This window comes from Mercenaria mercenaria, chromosome 19 (genome assembly GCF_021730395.1).
Source record: "Mercenaria mercenaria strain notata chromosome 19, MADL_Memer_1, whole genome shotgun sequence".
Taxonomy (NCBI): domain Eukaryota; kingdom Metazoa; phylum Mollusca; class Bivalvia; order Venerida; family Veneridae; genus Mercenaria; species Mercenaria mercenaria.
In genome coordinates, this window is record NC_069379.1 from 3,665,174 (window position 1) to 3,683,871 (window position 18,698).

At 36.2% G+C, this 18,698-nt stretch overlaps 2 long non-coding RNA genes across 3 annotated transcripts; one reads left to right on the forward strand and one right to left on the reverse strand.

The window, feature by feature from the left end:
• The first annotated feature begins 1,133 nt into the window (after window positions 1–1,133).
• LOC128550904 (uncharacterized) lies at window positions 1,134–17,898 on the forward strand. The gene is made up of 2 exons (XR_008368540.1): window positions 1,134–1,690; window positions 16,563–17,898. It is a non-coding gene; the product is annotated as an uncharacterized LOC128550904 (long non-coding RNA).
• LOC123532754 (uncharacterized) lies at window positions 7,457–15,065 on the reverse strand. 2 transcript variants are annotated; one of them, XR_008368538.1, is made up of 6 exons: window positions 14,948–15,065; window positions 13,453–13,611; window positions 13,052–13,161; window positions 12,576–12,643; window positions 10,983–11,068; window positions 7,457–7,560 (listed from the first exon to the last, which is right to left on the reverse strand). It is a non-coding gene; the product is annotated as an uncharacterized LOC123532754 (long non-coding RNA). The 2 variants fall into 2 exon arrangements; XR_008368539.1 differs by lacking the exon at window positions 14,948–15,065 and adding an exon at window positions 14,762–14,885.
• Window positions 17,899–18,698: the final 800 nt, after the last annotated feature.

The window sequence follows — 18,698 nt, forward strand, 5'->3', positions numbered from 1 at the left end:
AACATTAATATAACTTGGGTGTAAACCAAAGTAAACTTACAAAATCTTCGAAGTTTTTTATATCAAAGTTCGTCCTAACTTATATCTAAATAAAATAATATTTCTGCTTCGAAATGTTCAAAATTTTAACACACCTGTAACGTTGAGTAAATATTTGAACGTTTCTGATTTATTTTCTTACTTTGTTTTTTCATATAATCACATTAAATTCCAATAAGTTTAAATACAAAATGTACATTATTAACAAAGAATATTTACATCAATATTACTTAAAATTTACATCCGGAATATCGTTGGTTATTTTTGATGTATAATTTATCTATAAACCGTGTGTAAAGTACCGAGAAGGGATGGTAATTACATCCATCTTTGAAGAATTATTAAATTTACAAACATGCATTTATTTACACACATATTTTTCATCTTAAAAAAACATGACTTGTTGTAATTTTATCAACTGTGTAGTATGCGATGTACGTGTACGAATATATCAGCCATTCATATCCCCGATGTTCAGCTATCTTAGTCAACGGAATGTTATCGTTAGAATCATCATCAAATGGAACCGATATGTCATAATGGTGATTTTTAGAAAGGTCGCTGACATAAAATGTTATTGCACTCTTTTGAATAGAGAAATTTATACATTATGAACAAAACAGCGGAGTTCGTCTTCTTTATTTCTTTTACATGAGCGGATAATTGCAAACATTCGTTTTGATAAGGGAAATAATTATTAATACAACTGATCACTGCAACATCTAAGAAAGAAATAATACTATTGGCCAGTATGCAAATCGATATTACTTTTGCCAGGATTATCAAAAAATTAACAAGTACATGACGCAATCAGCATGATCTCGATGCTGCGACTATAATCGTCAATCGCCGTCCTGGAGAGTCCTGATAACGAGAATATAGTCGGTTATCGACGCTACAAGAGTAGAACATATAAGCCCTTAAGTCGCATTTCGGCCCCAGGGAGTTAAGCAGCGCTAATAATCGTATTTTCGCCCCGCGACCCCAACATACCAGTTACTAAATCTTGCCCTGCGACTCTCCTTATCATCGTGTTTTCGCTCTGCGTCCCCCGCCATTCTAACTTGTTTATTCTCGTGTTTCACCCGGCGGGATCGCGGGGCGAAAACGCGAAATGGCAGAAAACATCCACCACAGGAAACATTATATTGTTGGAGTATTTTTGTGAAGATGTTTTATTGTATGCAATCTTTAATACATGAAATGGTTATAACGTTAAGTTGAGAAAACGGAACATAACAATTATATTTGACATTTGAGCTCCATTTGTAATCTTGACTTTGAACTTTGAAACGGATAGATAAGCTTATGGTCGATTTTAAAACTTGTAGGTTCATATTTCGATATTTTCTAAGACTTTAAAAACCAAATGCATGCGATGACTTATAGATTAGGCAGATGACGGACCAGTAGGAATGAGCAGGCTGCTAGAGGTCAACGGCAAATATTACTTGTTTGGACATTTAACATTTGAAGGATTTACATTAACATAAAGGATTTAAAAGACAAGAGAGGGCTTCCTTTCTTTCGAAATACTAAGTTAAGATTAGATTATATGTAAAACATTTTTAAATTGATACTTATTGAATTTAATTCAACCAGGACAGGATTTTGATTATTCTTGCAAATTGGAATCGGACTTAACGCCCAGGTAATATTTTCAAGGTATTTGAATTGTTACTTTTTTAAATAAATGTGTTATTGTTAGTATTTTGCTGGTTTGTTTTTATTGTAAGATTTTTTAAATAACCAGCAACTGCTACGGTAACCTTAGACGTAACAATATACACGCATATGCACACGCAAACGCACACGCGCACGCGCACACGCACGCGCGCACACACACGCACGCACATTTGTTTATGTCTCAGAAATGTTTCCGCTATCGGAGATGGTCTTTACTTTCCTTTTCTTTTCTCTTATTATGGCACTTTCTATTCTCTGCTTACCAACAAATGAAATACACGATGGAATAAAATCTGGAAATTAGATCCCTCGGAAGCATCGAGAGCAGGCAAACAGTGAAAATTGCATGCAGACTCGGTTTGATTGAGTCTGTTCATGGACCATAATGGAAAATGCAACACTGCTCACGCCACCTAGCACCGGCTTAAGCAGTATTCAATCTTCAAATCTAAATGAGTTGAAATCAATGATCCCGAAGGACCAGAAAATATAACAACACTGAGATAAAGTCGGGGCGACTTTTACACCCGCTGTTGTGAAGTTCGGTTTAACCGAATTATATATATGTAAATATATTCGAATATTCTACTTCTTTTATGGGAGCTTTAAATACTGTACTTATTAACAGTTTGGCAGAAACACAGGGGCCGTCTTATCAAAATCGTAACTTTACGAGAAACTTGCGAGGTCCATTTCTCGTAAGTTCCGATTTACGAGAATATTTATGATTCTCGCAAACCGTCTTATCAACGTCCTTGTAAGTCCGCATATCGCAATCCTCGTAACTTTCTCGTAACTTTCTCGTAACTGGTTAAACACAGTGACGCAGTCTACATTTTTTTTAACGTCGTGTAAATAAAACGGGCACTTGCTTAGTAACAAAACAACCGGCATAATCTAAACATAAACATGTTAATAAAATTTATGAGTCTTATTTAATAAGCATATTTTATAAAAGTTTTCTTCGGCGGAGAGATAAATGTTTAAAATAAATGTGTTCCAAAACAAAAACAAAAATTTTCGCACTGGAAAACTAGTTAGTTGAGATGATGTTCAAGTGTTCATATTTCGTCTGTTTGAATTCGGACTGGTAAAAAAGCAATTTTTTATGCGTACATCATATTCAGAAGATCTGACGTTGTGTAAATGAACAAAGCACAGGGTGTAGTTCTCACCTGGGATAACATGTCACTTTTTTTTCAAAACTAGTAGGAAGTAATTGTACGGATGTGTAGCCTATATTGATCGTCGATGTGTTTTCTGATCGTCCGAGAATTGGTTTATCGTGCGCAAATGATAAAGCATGTTTCATTTTAAATGATCTGATAATATTTAAAGTAGATATATTTTTACAATGATTGACCCTACCATAGAAATTTACAAACAATTCGAAAAATCGTGATTTGTGCGAGTCTGGATTGTGCGTTGGTGTATAATCTGAAATACATTTTCATCTTAATCACAGCCATTTGTATATAATTGTGTAACCACAAGGCATTAAGTCATCTTTTTATCAAACAAACTATAATAATTTCATAGCCTTTATTTACTAATGTCATAGCAATTCCCGGCGTCGGTTCGTTACTTCTTTCTTATTCCGTAATATAAAAAGCCTAACATAACATGACATAGGCCTAATACAAAATTGCACAAACAATAACTCACGCATTGTGTAAAGAAATACAAAATACAATATCAACAATATATCTAAATATATTTTACCACAACTGAAGTGAATTAAATAATTCAAAATGATTTGAATTTGAAGTAGGCCTAATAGTATATGTAAGATTTACCATCTTACAATTAGGGGTAGAAATAAAATCTGGAAATTAGATCCCTGGAAAGTAGATCGTAGGAGTAGAAAGACTGTTCTGAGGGCCGAAGGAATTCGGCGGTGAAAAGTGCAAAGGGATTTAAAAAAAAACAGACCAATGTATTTCTTTCTCTCATTCAATCTCTCATTCAGACACGACGATTGGACATATTAAAAAGAAAAAAACAAACATGACAAGTGTGCACAAAGACTGCATGGACAAACACAAGGATTAATTGCCTCTGGAACCTACGTTAATATCTGTGATATTATGTACATTACCGTGGATCCCCGATTCAATAAAATAGCAGACGATACAAACATAACCCTCGAGAACCTCCGTTAATATTCGTGATATAACGTACATTACCGAGGATCCCCGATTCAATGAAAACGAAAGAATAGGCGAGCGGATCAGGCGACGCTCAACCCCTAAAGCTTACTGGGTATCGTTTGAAATGTTAAAATAAAGATATAAGTCATCAATTACGATATTTTTGGTTTACTTCGAGCTACAGTAAAATGCTAATGTTTGTATTGTGAATTTGGATGACGAAAACGGCCATATATTATGAAAATTTAAAATCATCACCAAATTTCTTTCTTAATTTTTCACGGGAATGATACCTCCAGATCTTTCTAGAAAACTCACTACTCTCACTCAAAATCTTGGAGCCATCATTACCATCACCCGCCTTATACTTCCTTTACATACGTGTATTCCCTAACTAAATCCAGTTTTTCAACGGTCTAAATCCGGAAACGCGCCTTTTGTGAAAATTAACTTTCATTTCCAAGTAATAATGTTTATTTCAGACAGAACTGTTATGTGAAAATGATACAAAACAAGACATTTAAAACTGACTGCTGAACTGGGACCTATGCATGTATATCAATGAAGACTTTATATAAAATTTATATATGTGCCATTGAAAGAATGTATAAAAGTATGGTTCCTTGTTACTGTCTGAGTATAGTATCTGGATATTGATAAGTGTCACGCAGACGAATTGTTATAATTTGTGTAAGAAATAAAGAAACTATTGATGTGTATAGGCGGTCAGGAACATACCCTGAACATAACTTGAGGCAATTTTCGGACATTTGGGAAAACCATAGGACAGGCAATGAGCTGATGTACAAACTTAAAAACAGTAACGATTTTTTTACATAACCTGAAATGATTTTTGCCCTATTAAATGCCCTATAAACTACAAAGGATACACCATTGAAAAAGATCCGATCTATCACGGCCCAATTTGCAATATTTTCAAGTCCCTCTGGGTAATACATATGAGCCGCGCCATGAGGAAACCGACATGATAGTGACTTTGCGACCACATGGATCCGGCCAGCCTGCGCATACGCGCAGTCTAGTCAGGATCCCTGCTGTTCGCTTTCAAAGCCTATTGGAATTAGAGAAACTGTTAGCGAACAGCATGGATCTATGTTGGTTTTCTCATGGCGGCGCGCTCATATATGCTTAAAATAACTATGAATATGTAGCAATATACACAAGATAATGTACGGTACCATGTTTCCATGCATTGCGTTGCACCAGTTGCTTGGTAACATTAATGAATGGTGTCTCCGAGTGGTAAAGGTGGCTGACTTCGAATCACTTGCCTCGCTGTGGGTTCGAAACATCACGTGAGGATGTTGTCAGTATGGCTTACGGGAGGTCAGTATTTATAAGTGTTCACCCGTTCTTAAAAGAATGCCCGGATGGGCACCTGTGATTAATTATTGCATGTACTATTCAGAATTTTTCTGACAGACAAACCTATCTTACGCTGTCGAAATACTTGAAGTTGACAGGACAGTGTACAGAAACAGTGTGCTAGTTTCTATGATTTCAACTAGTGACGTATATTTTGCTCGCAGATGAACAGTTTGTAACTTGAATTCATCAAAACAATAAACATAAAGTAGAAAATGTGACATTAGTTGTAAACGTGTATTTTGCGATTTGATCTACTTTTTGATCCAAATTTCAGACTTGGTCGCGATTTTACGAAAATAATCATTCCGGCCTTGTTTCGTACATATCATGACGAAATGACACTTATGGCTGTTTCTTTCCTAACCTAGTGATAACAAAAATCTTCCCATACTTCAATACAGGTTCAAACCCCGGCTTAGTATGTAAATCATATGAATGAGCATCTTTTTCACTTTGACTTCGACTCATCAACAGCAAAAACCTGAAGTGTCATATGTTGAAAATAGAAAATATGTCTGTGAAGTTAGGTTTTTTTGTTGTTGTTTAATTCACACCGACAGTTATAGGTCATATGGCGATTTTCCAGCTTGATAGTGAATGAAGACCCAAGGTGCCCCTCCGTGCATTATTTCATCATAAGCGGGCACCGACCTTCCGTAAAGCCAGCTGGATAGCTTCCTTACATGAAGAATTCAACACCCCGGGTGAGCTCGAACCCACGTCGGTTAGGGTAAGTGATTTGAAGTCAGCGATCTTAACCCCTCGGCCACGGAGGCCCCCTGTGAATTAGAGTAGGAGCAAGTGTTCTATAGTTATTAAGAAGAAACTTTTCAGTCTAAGGATCAGTGACCCTGACCTCCGACATACTGACAGGTAAAAAGTATAGGTCATTTACATTCAATTTTCCAAGGACGTTTAAAGACTGTAGGCTAAAGGGTTCTTCAGATATTGGCCGGAGAACATTTTCAGTCTAGAGGTCACCATGACCTTCAAACAACTGACCCGTAATGATCATTTGATGACGACAGGATATTATATTGTAGTTCTAAATCTGTCAGCTGCAGCACTCTTCAAGTATACAGCAGACAAAGTTTTCAGTCTCAACGCCTTGTGACAATAGAAGTCTACTTACCACAGACAATTCTATAAAGCTTAGCGTCAGTAGGCCAACGCACTCTTGAAATATTGGTCGGAAACTGTTTACAGTCTCAAAATTACTATGAACGTTATTCCACCGATCCCAACAACAGTAAGGGTCATCTGCTGTCTACAGGTAATAGTCCCATGAAGTTTGACTACTGTAGGCACAAGTATTATCTAGTTATTGACCAGACAAGGCAATCTTAAAGATAGCTGTCCGCCGCCACTGTTATAGATAGTGAACGGGCTGATGGAAATGGGTGGAAGCACTGACGTTGTTAATTATATGACAACATCTATGAATTTGAAAATTCTTCAAGGGGTTTAGAAGATACATAGCAGACCAAAAATGAAGGCTCAAACCTTTGACCTTGAGTTGTGACCTTGACCTTGAGCCAACATGGCTGACTCATAAGTTCTTACAATTGTCTTGATGAGGTGATCAATTGACCAAAGTTTCATGAAAATAATTCAAGGGTTTGAGAGATACAGAGCTCAAACCTTTGACACTGAGCCAACACGGCTGACTCGCGAGGTCTGCATATTGTCTTGATGATATGACCATTTGACCCAAGTTTCATGAAAGTCCTTCAAGGGGTTAAGGAGATACAGAGCAGACACGGTTGACTCATAAGTTCTGCACATTGTTTCAATGAGGTGATCATTTGACCCAAGTTTCATGAAAATCCTTGGAGGGGTTTAGGATATATACTTAGCGACAGAAATGTTACGGACGAACGTCAGGACAGAGACCATTCCTTTTAAAACGACGCCGACAGACCAACAATGAGCAAAACAATTCACCACATATTCTTCAAAGTTGGGCATAAATATGACCTTTTGACATCTCTCTATACGAGATTCAGACACAAAAGCATTTGGCTTGTGAATAATGGCCTTAGAGCTTGACCTTTCAGCTATTGACCAATCCTCCTGTTACAGCGTTTATATTTAGTCATTTTAAACTGAACTTCACGGCATACATTTATGTCTGTAATCAACCAATTAACACTATGGTTAAGTGGTAGCTTAAAAATACAAGAAGTTGTCTGTGCTTTTCAAATTGTATTTCCATTTAGAACTTTATAATAAATTTTCAAAAATCACAGCTTGGCTTTCAGTTCTGTAAACACCATAGCCAATCTTTGATGGATACCTGAAAAAAAAAAGAAATCAGTCAAGATACACATATTCATAAGAGCTGTTTGAAGAACGTGTATGCCCCCATGATGGGTTGTTCCTCTGATCTGTATGACCTTGACCTACTAATCCCCAAAACATTTGGGATCATCTACTTCTTAAGCCTAATCATACCATGTATGGTAACTGTAAGAGCAATTGAGTACACCAGCTAATGTGACGGACGAATTAAGAAGGTCCAAGACCTTCACCATATGACAGGGAATATATTTATGACACACAGAATCATGAATAATAATATTTGTGATCAGTATAAAAGCATAAAACAGATCATGTGCCCTCATTTGAACAAATTTGAGAGATGACCTTACAATGATGCTATAGATCAATTTTAATGAATAGTTGATTGTCACAGGAGTGACGAATTATACCCCCACAATATGTCCTTGTCACAGAACTAAGCCAATGTCGACAGTGAACATGCTTGAGCTTTGACCTACTGACCTCAAAATCAATAGAGGTAATTTGCTGGTCATGATCAACCTCCCTATGAAGTTTCATGATCCTCGGCCGAAGCGTTCTCAAGTTATTGTCTGGAAAAGGTTTAAATGTTTCGGGTCACTCTGCCCTTTGACCTTTGGAACTCAAAATCAATACAAATCATCTGCTGGTAATAACCAACCTCCCTATTAAGTTTCGTAATCCTAGTCCAAAGCCTTCTGAAGTTATTGTCTGAAAACTGTTTAAATGTCTCGGGTCACTGTGACCTTGACCTGTGACCTACTGACCTCAAAATCAGTAGGGGTCATCTGCTGGTCATAACCAACCTCCCTATAATTCTCATTAACCTAGACCCAAGTGTTCTCAAGTTTTCATCTGGAAACCGTTTAACTGTTTGTGTTATTGTGACCTTGACCTTTGACCTACTAGCGTCAAAGTCAAACTTGACCTGTATTTTATGATGTTACATGTGTGTACCAAAATTTATGATCTTAGACCCAAGCGTTCTCATGTTGTCATCCGGAAACCGTTTAACTGTTCCGAGTCACTGTGACCTTGACCTATGACCTACTGACCTCAAAGTAGAATCTGACCTGTATTTCATGATGTTACACCTGTGTACCAAAATTTATGATCCTAGGCCCAAGCGTTCTCAAGTTATCATCCGGAAAGCATTTAAATGTTCCGAGTCACTGTGACCTTGTAAACAAGCTTTTTCTTTTATTTGACCTAATGACTGATAACAAACATTCTGACAAAGCTGTATAAAGATTTAATCAAACATGTAGGCCCTAGAGTGTAAACCTTTTCTTTTATTTGACCTGCTGACCTAGTTTTTCATCCAAGGTGACCCAGATAAAAAAATCATCTGAGATTTGATGGAGACAAACATTCTGAATAAGTTTCATGCACATCAAATGACAAATGCAGCCCCTATTGCAGACACAATGTTTTTCTTTGACTTGACCAGGTGACCTAGTTTTTGACCCCCAGATGGCCCAGATTCAAACTTTATCTAGATTTCATCAAGAAATTAATTCTGATAAAATTTCACCAATATCCATTCCAAAACGCAGCCCCTATTGCACATACACCCGTTTTTTTTTGTTTATTTGACTGGGTGCACTAGTTATTAACCCATATTCAAACCTGACCTAGAATTCATTCAGACAAGCATTCTGACCAATTTTCATGAGTTTCAAACTTAAAATGTGGTCTCTACAGTGTTAACAAGATTTTCCTTTGATCTAGCCTAGTGACCTAGTTTTTAAAACCACATGACCCAGATTCAGTCTTGGCATTAAGATCATCAAGATAAACATCCTGACAAAGTTTCATGAAGATTGACCTAGTTTTTAACTCCAGATAACCCAGATTCAAAGCTGACCAGTCCTATAGATTATCAAGACAATTATTATAACCAATTCTCATCAGGTTCCAACTTAAACTGTGAAATCTAAAAGTGATGACAAGATTTTCATTTGATCTGGCCTAGTGACCTAGTTTTTAATTCCACATGACCCAGTTTCAAACTTAGCCTAGAGACCATCAAGATTAACATTCTGACCAAAATTCATAAAGATTGAGTCACAACTGTGACCTCTAGTGTTTACAAGCTTTCCTTTGATTCGACCGAGTGACCTTGTTTTTGACTCAATATGACCCAGATACAATTTTGCATAATTCATTAAAAATTTGTGTATTTTTTTGGAACCTTGTGTCATTTTGATGTGGGAGATGACGTGGAACAACTGCAATGTATTTCAAGTTTTAATCATTTAATAATTAATAGAATGAAAAGTGCACTGAAAATTTAACCTGAAATTTTTAGTACAAAAGGGGAATAATTCATGGAATACTGGTGCCAGAGTTGTGTCCCTTGTGTCATATGATGTGGTTTTAAGTTTGAAGAAAATCCACCTTGTACTAACAGGTGTAGACATGGATGCTGATGCCAGGGCAAGTAGACAGCCCTCCATATACTTCATACAGTCAAGCTAAAAAAGCTTCAAATGAATTCAGTTTAGCAGTACTTACTTGACTTGTATGTAGAAACTCAGTAGGTAACAGGCAGCATTAACAAGGTGTCTTGGGCTGTTGCTCACTCACAACTGTCTTCAATAGGATGTCTTGTACAGTTTGTCAACACATAAAATACCTGAAAAAAAAACACACCATATATACATGTTTTTCCATCAAATAATGTAAAGAACCACCCTCAACTACTTCAACTGACTGACCAATTATTGATCCAACCCTCATTTTAATTTCTCTATATGAAAACAAATATCCTATTATCTTCTTTCAGTCATAATCACTGTGTTACTTTAGTGCAATTTTCTGAATGAAGTTTAGTTGAATGTAAGAATTGTTTACAATTGCTCTGTCGGCAATTCTAGTTTAAACATTGTATTGTGAAAAAAATATGAAGAAAAAAAAACTGATGATCTACCCATATCTAAAACTTTGGTATGGGCAAAACAATAATTTCAACCTACAGTAATATAGAATATGTATATGCCACTCTGTTAGTTTCTATAGGATGCCATAATGATTGGCTGTAAAAACTAATTGTGTTTATGGGGATGGGTTCTTCTCATTCCTTTGTTAAGGTCAACAAGCAATTTACCAATTGTAGTTTTACTATTTTAATATTAGTATCTCCGTAGCATTTAGTATAACACATCCTGAAAATACATACGAACAATACTTACTATAAATACTTACAATCATGTAAGACACAAAGTTGTTACACAAAATACCGTACAGTTCATATTAAGCACATCTCTTAATCAAATAATGACATCTGAGGCTCAAACATATACATGTGTGTACTGGCATATTACAGCTAAAATACATATACTTCAGGAAGTGTGTAAACTCAAATGTACATTGCTATGCAATTAATTAAAGGTTACAAATACAAATTATGCATACCAGGTTATGGACCTTAATGCACCATATGTCACAGCAATATCTCAGCACAGCATAACACACACACACACTGCTAACTGGTTAGAGGTCTGTAAATGATTAAATGGTTTATAGTGCAAATAGAGAATGAGACAGTGATATAAGAAAGTGATATTATGAAACAAAATATTAACTGTCTAAACAGAATGAGCCAATAGCATAAAAGATAAAATCATTACTAAGCACTTTATGGGACCATTGAATTGATAATTACAAACTGTAGTGAGTGAAATAAAAAACCTGTATTTAATCCAATATTAATTCAACTGTTTTAAAATAAAAAGCTCAATACATGTATTCAAGGATATAGATTAGCAGGGGCTTAGTAGCCCATGGCCCCTAGATTTTGGGCTGGGTTCCTAAATTGTTGGAGAAAATGCCCATATACCTAATGTTAAACATTTATTTTTGACAGTCTGGGTCCCTAAATAAAAAATAGCTAGTTTATATTCCTAGTATTCAGTTACATGACTATACAAACAATGACCAGGTATCTTATGAAAGACTAACCCAATGAAATTAAAGCATTTCAGAGGGAAAATTTTGACCTAGGGTCAAGGCACATGAATGCACACAAAACACAATAAAACTAACAAAGGGATATAACTCTTGATTTTAAAATATTACTATCCAAACCCTTAAAATCAGTGCTGTCACATATACATCCATGTTTTAATTTATGTGTATTTAACTATTCTAAAGCTGAAAATATTATCATCATATGGGAAGTTGTTTATGAGAAACCAGCTTACATGCATTAATCTTTAATAAATTTTCTAAATTAAAAGAGGCACAATTTGACAAGACTGAAGCTAGAGTTACACAACTTGCCCTGTGAGGTTATCTGATGACAGCAAAGTATTTATGAAGGCCTAGTAGTTTTTTGAGACACAGGCAAAACTGTTGCCAAAATCTCTAGTTTAAAAAAGAGGCACAATCTGACAAAATAAAGCTAGAGAGCTCTATGTGACCTGTCTGTGAGATCAACTAATGATGAAGAAGACATGTGTGACTGACCTTTGAAAGCATTTCATAAAGTAGTGCTTGAGAAACCTGCTGATAATGTAAAACTCCTGGCACATTATTAAACATGATTGATTAGTTTTTTAAATTGTAGAAATTCCAGCTTTCTGCTTTCTTGTTAACATCAAAAATGTAAGAAACTTAAAAGGGACAAAACTATTTTTTAGTATGACTTTCAAGCTTTTAATGGTGACAGAAGAGCCCAGGTATTACTTCAGGCAAGATAGAGCAGGCACTTGTTTTAACACACCAACACTATGTAAATTAGCTGGATAACTTTCCTGCATGAAAGAATGCTATACCCCTAGCGTGGGTTTCAAATGCACAGCAACAAAGGGCAACTGATACCACATCAGTTGTGAAAGTCAAAATATTTCAAGCAAATAAAAGGTGTACTCTATATGGACAAACAGTACTGTGTGCTATCTAGTATGACATATTATATGATGAATTCTGAGAAGTAAAAGAGAATATGTATAGCATGTATGTCTTAAATATGTCCTACAGGTCTTAGAAAAGACAAAAATAACTTACTTTATTTCACAATTTAAAACTCTGTACTTGCAGACCTCTAAAAACCTGTGTTGACTGCAGTTTCATACCTGAAAAAGTAAAGCTAATGTTCAAACTTATCCTGGTTTATTAAAGCTATAGTTATGACAAAATGTAATATCAGTAATATGGTCTGTCAACTGTTTTTTTCAGAAACAAACAATAAAATCTGCTTTAATATGAAGAATTATTAAATTATTTATAATGTGCAATACATTAAAACTTTTATTACTGTCACTCTAAGATAAGAAGGAATATATATATTTGCTACTAGTCTATAATTCAGACAAAGACATAATTATATCTTTAGAATGAAGGAATTTTATAATTACTTCATTTTGAACATTTTATAAACTTAAATGACATTTTCATGGTTCTATATGACTGTATGAATTGTATGAATTCAAGAGGAAGAAAAAAAACTCAATGGCTTTTGTGTCACATACCACCAAGAATACCTGACTAAAATTGGACTGGGAAACAAGACGTCTGCTTTACGCCATGCTGCTATCTGCAGTTGACCGAGATTCCAGGACTTCAACTCTGTTCAACATTGTCCACTATAGATCTGTTACAAAAAAGATGTCACTGTTTAGAACTTTATTTATAATACAATATTAAGAAAACAGAAATAGTTGGTTTAATGCAACAAACTACCTTTGAAGGGTTATAATAACTTTGGTTATAATTTGACAGCCAATTTTTTTTTATCATGAACATAACTATAACTAAATATAAATTTCTTGCTATTTCCTATCTTTTATAATTGTTATCTCAATAATAACTCATATATTTGTCATAGGTTTAAATATCTGCTTAACAGTTTAAAAGGTATTATGGATTCCATTCCTGTTATTACCTCTCTTTATGACTTTGACAGTTGACTTGCAAAATCTCAGTTTGTGCATAAGCCCATGTATGCAGCACTCTGTCCCAAAAGTTTGCCTTGAGCAGTGGTTTTTTTTAGGTCTGGTTACTGCACTGAGCAGTATTGTTGTCTGTAATTTCTTCTGGCATTCTGCAACATAAATAGTTTTAAAGACATTATAATAAACTGTGATACCAAGCTTGTGTGATAAGAATGTTTCATTTGTAACTTACATTGCATAACATATGTAATATCACAAATATGTCAAATAAAGATTTCAAGCCAGATACAAAACCCCTAGAGGACTCTCGACTAGGGATTGGGTTACCTGATGACTATCATGCAGGCTAGGTGGCTTTCAGTTAATTTATTGGAGGGCAAGAGAATTCCTTGACTTTATTATCCAGTAAACATATGTTCAATACAGACAGGTCATATTAGTTGTGTAGTTGAATAAGCGGTTCTCGTATCGGGTGGCCTCGGTAGCTCAATTGGTAGAGCGTTGGCATGGTAAGCCGAAGGTCCGAGGTTTGAATCCCCATCGAGGCTGCACATTTTTCCTGAGACTGTTACATTTGGCGGCTCGTCCAGGATGCTCACCCTTGGAGCCCATGCAGGGCAAAGCAGTTTGGATGGGGTGTGAATCTGAATTCAGTTAACAGTCTGCAGCAGACATTGGCCAGGAGTGCTAATGTCTCGCAATAAGAGGGAAGGTGTGTAGCGGCTCTCGTATCGGGTGGCCTCGGTACATGTAGCTCAGTTGGTAGAGCTTTGGCATGGTAAGCAGAAGGTCCGAGATTTGAAACCCAGTCGAGGCTGCACATTTTTCCTGAGACTGTTACAGTTGCAATACTGTCAAACATACCCTTCAATTGCAGGCATTTGTCAGTATCAAATATAGATCATTGATGCCTATTTAATTTATTTTTATATGTAACGGGCTGATCATACTTCAGCCCTGACCGGGAATCGAACCCGGGACCTCTCACACCTAAGGCGGACACTCTACCACGTCGCTATACGTCCCTTATACTCTACCCTACTACATACACCCCCTCCATTTTAGAATTCGTCCTCAAATTCCAGGAGTTTGAACCTCTATGGGACGTTCCAAGGTGTCCATTCACATCTACTCGTGAGTTATCTACGTTGGGCGCCAAATGTAACAGGCTGATCATACTTCAGCCCTGACCGGGAATCAAACCCGGGACCTCTCACACCTAAGGCAGACACTACCACGTCGCTATAAAAGCTAGCTCAATAGCAAGGAAGTATAAGTGCACCCTTATACTCTACCCACCTACATATATTAAAATCAAGTCTCATGCACATTCAGTTTCTTTTATTATATAGATGATAAAAAACACTGATACGAAGTAAACAGGGTACGAGTCGACCCCAAATAACCGTTGATGATGAATGTCTGCCATATCGACACTCATAAAATTATACCTAAATAACCGAATATTTCTACAATAATTATTACCAGCATGTCCCTCCAATTGATCTGTCAACACAGGAAACAGCGAAGATAAACAGAATTTATATGTGCTCAATATTTCCTTTACACTCGCTTCCGCTTCGTGTCGCACTGACCCAAAGCGCGTGCTTTTGTATGATCGATGACGTAGTTCATCCACTGTTGTGCAACATGTACACGGAAAATCAAGTTTTACTGCTGAACAATTTGCAGTATTTTCGACAGAAAGTTTCGTCGTGGTTGCTCACACGGATGCCGCCATTTTATTTACGATATCGTAAATATTTACGAGACCCCTGACCCTCTCGTAACTTTACGAGGATTTTATGTAGAAACTTACGATATCGTAGCTACGATAATTTTCATAAGACACCTACCAGACTTACGAGAACCTTGCGAGAGACTTACGAGAAAGATACGAGAAATATTCTCGTAAGTATCTTGATAAGACGGGCCCACAATATATTCCGTTGTTTTTAAACGTGAATTATCGAAAATAAATAGGATTATTGGATAAAATGACGAGGACAAACAAATAAAAAGACATTGAAACACAATATACAGCCGCTTTTTATCAAAAGCTAAAATATATTGTAGTATGTGCACCCCAACACAACTATAAGTGTACTCTTTAAACAGCATTTGTAAGTAACTTTTAAAATGACATAGAATTAACATGGAAAACAGTTTCAAACACTAAATCAAGTCAAATGGTAAAGAATATTTATATTAAGTTGAAGCCTCTGTTTTCCATGTTAATGCTAAGAAAAGGATATTATTTACATAGCAAAATCTCACGACGCTGTAAAAATGTTAAGACAGGTATTGGCAGACAACCTTATCATGTTTAGATTAGTAAACAGGAATACCAATTAATCATGTTTAGACATATTTGTATTACTATCAATGCTTACAACTTTCAAATTGTTAAACAGTATTTCACTCAGATCACTTTATCAGCTACAGTCTACTAATACGTGCTTCTCATCCTCAACATTGTCACAGAGCAAGCCTTCGTATCGACTATTTTCTATCCTCAACGGAGCAACACCACAGTGGGATTTACTGAGGCGACTCTAAGTCGCGGTGGCGTTATCGATTTACAATACATTTCCGTATTATATTTTGTTTTTACAAGACAATACGTGCGTAATTTATTATTGCCACTTCCAGAAGGTCCTGTGACACTATTGATGGATTGAAGCCACTCCCTACACTAGTTCAACGGAAATACAGATTCTATCTTGTTCACAAACGTATCTTTAGGTATATAATCATCAATATCACAGTACTGACACGAAATAGTATCGCGTACTTTACCCGAATGTAGGAGGCATAAGCCGTTCGTTTATCGATGAAGTTTCATTTCTTTGCAAGGGTCTTATAATTTACAGTTTCATTTGTTTCCTTTGAACAACAACTATATTTATTTGTAATATGTCATTTGTTTGGGACTTGCTTAAAAACGATTTCGCAAAAGTCAAAACTACCGATACATACGTTTGTATTTTTGAAATATATCTTTGTATGTTCAGTTATTTACACGACCGAAATAGTATAAAGAGTTACATTATTGGTAAATAGTGACATCTGTATAATTTAGTTAAATATATATTTCTAGTCCAGCATGGCAACAAGAAACTCAGGGGCTCAAGCTGAGGACATCACGAAGCAAAACGAGGACAGCACGCGGCAAAATGAGGACAGCATGCAGCAAAATGAGGACACCAAGCTGACTATTGAGTCGATGCCTGAGATAGAAAGGAAACAGCACGAGAAGATGTCCAATAAAGATCGACATAAACCATCAGCGTTTGCCGTTGTCATAAAGTGGTTGTTTACTATAATATTTGGGATTCTTCTTCTAGCTTGTCTAACCGTGAGCAAAACATCGATACTAGCTTTATTCGAAGCAATGAGCCTAGACCCAGAATTGGATATCAATTCAAGATGCAGATTGTTTGTCAAGTTACAGATACTAACGCTTGTTCCTAACATTATTAATCTTCTAATAAGTCTGTGGGCCGGAGCGTTCAGACAAGACTTACCGATGCCGTCTGGCAAAACTATTCTTTGCGTAAGATGTTTGTTTTCATTTTTATAGAAGGAATGCTGATTAGAGTAATATTTAATTAAGTTGCTACAATGTTTTTGAAGCGATAGTCCTATATGCGGTAATTCTTTATACCACTACGGTGGTTCAAGTATGAATTGAAAGTAAACACTACAGAGTAATTCAATCATAGTTTGTTCTCTTCCCTTAGTAAGTTATCCACGGTTACATAATTGAAAAAAGAGATAACTATTAAACCGACGCTTCAAATAAAACATAGCCTGCAAGGTAGGTGTATTTGCAAGTGGAAATGTATGGAAATAAACAAGAAGCTTTTTTCTTGAATTTGAATTAAATTAGAGCTTATTGAAATAGAAAAGGTGAAAACTTCACAGGTCACTCAACACGACAAAAATGAAAATTTTGCAGGCTCAGTTTTATTGAGCCTGTTCATGGACGGTAGTGAAAATGCATGCTACCGTCCACGCCCTCTAACCACGGGTTGCCCGAAACGAGAAAACAATGGGCAGAACTAAACAAACTGGAATTTAGAAAGCGGATCTGAGGATATGGAGCCTGCATATCACAGGAATTGTCAAAAGACAGAGTTATAAAGCAGACACCATATTCAAGGGGTGATTATACAATACCCAAGGCTATGAAAGCGAAAGTATTGGAACCACCCGGCCGAAATGATCTTGCTGAGAAACTAAACAGTACAAAAACACAACATAAAAGTCGTGCTGAACGATCTGACCCATGGTGGTTTTAGTTCATAAGTGATCTGTTTTCAGTCGAAACTCTTCTATCGTTGTCGAAGATCATGATTGTATTAACGAAATGCCAATTGAACTCAATCATTTTAGGATGTCTGATATTTTGAAAAAGCACATTAAGAAGCAGATATATTGTTCATTTTTTTTATATTTTTGGTTGGATTTAACGTCGCACCGACACATCATAGGTCATATAACGACTTTCCCGCTTTAATGGTGGAGGAAGACCAGGGTGCCCCTTCGTGCATTATTTCATCTCGAGCGGGCACCTTGGTAGAACCACCGACCTTCCGTAAGTCAGCTAGATGGCTTCCTCACATGAGGAATTCAACACCCTGAGGGAGGCTCGAACCCATATCGATGAGGGGCAAGTGATTTGAAGTCAGCGACCTTAACCACTCGGCAATAAGTAATACATAAACATGTGATTATTGACAAATTTTTTCAAGTTATGTCTAACTTAATGATGTTCGGCTGAAATAGTCAAATAAGTTTTAAGATGAAAACGATAGCTACAAAATAATCTGTTGTTTACTGTTAGGAAGTAAGATCGGGTCATTATAACAATAGCTCGATTTGGGATGCTGTAGTTGATTTTTGCCAGATGTAATCTAACGAGGCTGGCAAGCGCCGAGTGTGATCGGGCCTTCCAAAGTCCCTTTTATTATATACCTTTTATTTGTTGTTTTGTTATTGAACGTAATCTTCAATGTTTATCTATCTTAAAATGGAACTAAGCGAAATTTCTATGTGCGCTATTTGCACATTAATAAAAGTAGTCCAGCAGCATACAATGCGGAATGTGCAATACGGAATTCAAACGGTACAATAAGGTACCGTTTTCTGCCTGATCATATCTAATTGTGCAATAAAAGCCTTTTTACAGAATTTATATAGGAATATAATACAAATGTATATTTTGTACATA